Source organism: Strongylocentrotus purpuratus, unplaced genomic scaffold (genome assembly GCF_000002235.5).
Source record: "Strongylocentrotus purpuratus isolate Spur 01 unplaced genomic scaffold, Spur_5.0 spur5_scaffold_1, whole genome shotgun sequence".
Taxonomy (NCBI): Eukaryota; Metazoa; Echinodermata; class Echinoidea; order Camarodonta; family Strongylocentrotidae; genus Strongylocentrotus; species Strongylocentrotus purpuratus.
This window is the reverse complement of record NW_022145594.1, coordinates 23,918,821-23,920,441: the sequence shown is the minus strand read 5'-3', so window position 1 is coordinate 23,920,441 and position 1,621 is coordinate 23,918,821.

The following is a 1,621-nucleotide window of genomic DNA, read 5'->3' as shown; positions in this document are numbered from 1 at the left end:
GGACATCTAAAGATTTTTTTACGGTAAAACATATACATACCAAATTCATATCACAATGTAATATAAAAGAAAAATATGTAACGGAAAAGAGTTAAACCAATACAAATGGAGAAACTTCCGTGTATCATGAGATCCTTTCAAGCAAACTCTTTTAGCGTACAGCGATCATTTGATATTCAATGCATTCATTCTAACATGTTTATATCTCGATGTGATATAAAAGAAATATTTACAATGGAAAACAGTAAGAACAATATACATTGAGAAACTTTAATGTATTAAGAGCTTTTTTTCTATAAAATTCTTAAGCATAAAGAAAGTGTTTGATATTCAATATATTATGTTTTTTTGTCTACATAGAGTTAGTTCACTTTGTAATAATAATAATAATAATAATAATAATAATAATAATAATAATAATAATAATAATAATATGTATATAGCGCTTAATACAAATGTCTCTAATCGCTTTACAAATATACTATTACCCCGGTCATTGGATTTAGTGCTTGCCCGCACACAACGTGTGCACAATCTCCACTCCCTGGGGAGCATTTCAGCTAGGCGTTACATGACGCTAATTTTATTGGAGGAGCTCGCGCCTTTGAATGTTTTTTGAAACAGATATATGGCGCCATACAAATGCTGTTCATCATCATCATCATGACGCTCAAAAACTGTTTGACCAACAATGACGGACGCATCCTACCGGGTACCCATTTAACACCTGGGTGGAGAGTAGCAAGTGCAGGTTAATATCTTGCCAAAGGATATTAGTGCCGTGTCGGGATTCGAACTCTCGACCTTTGCATCTCCAAGTCAAGCGCCTTAAACCACATGGCCACGACATGAATATACACGTAGTGCGTGGCTTATATTTGAAAAGAAGACTCCTTAGAGATGCGGTTGCCAAATTTGATTACTGCTTTTGTTTAATTCGACATCTGTTGTGTTGATTCAATGCCTTTATATTGAAATTATACATTAGATTCCACTTATAAATGTCCAAAGCAATGATTATGCTAATGCAAAATGTGCTGATAACAGACGATAAACATAATGCACATTGTTTATTATAGGCATTGATATTCGCAGGTCTAACGCTAAATTATATATACATAATCAAGCCAAAGAACATTCAGTTTTTTAAATATATTATCCTTAGGAGTATTTTAATTCTTGGCGTTCCTTTGATGAAGTCCTTTGCATAACTTTATATCTAACACTTTGAACTTCAGAGCCACCGTCATTGTGAGGACACAGGCGTACGGGCTCGGACAGTATGTTGACCTTACGATTTATAGATTTGACTCTCAGTTTGTAAAACATGGTTATGTATTTGTGTTTTCTTTCATGGCTATACGTTATTGGTGTCCACAACACAAATCATGTTAATCTATCAAACACTTTCTTGATAATTGAGACTGTATAGAAATCTTAATGGTTCCATAGCCATTATTATGCAAGATGCAGAATATATCTCGATGTAGTCACAGTGATTGACCTGTCAATATACTTCCAAGTGTTGTTAAGGTTATTTGGGTATTAGCAAGTTTCATAGACGTATACAGTGGTAGAAAATATGTATACGGTCACAATATAGAGTGTCTGTACAGGTTTA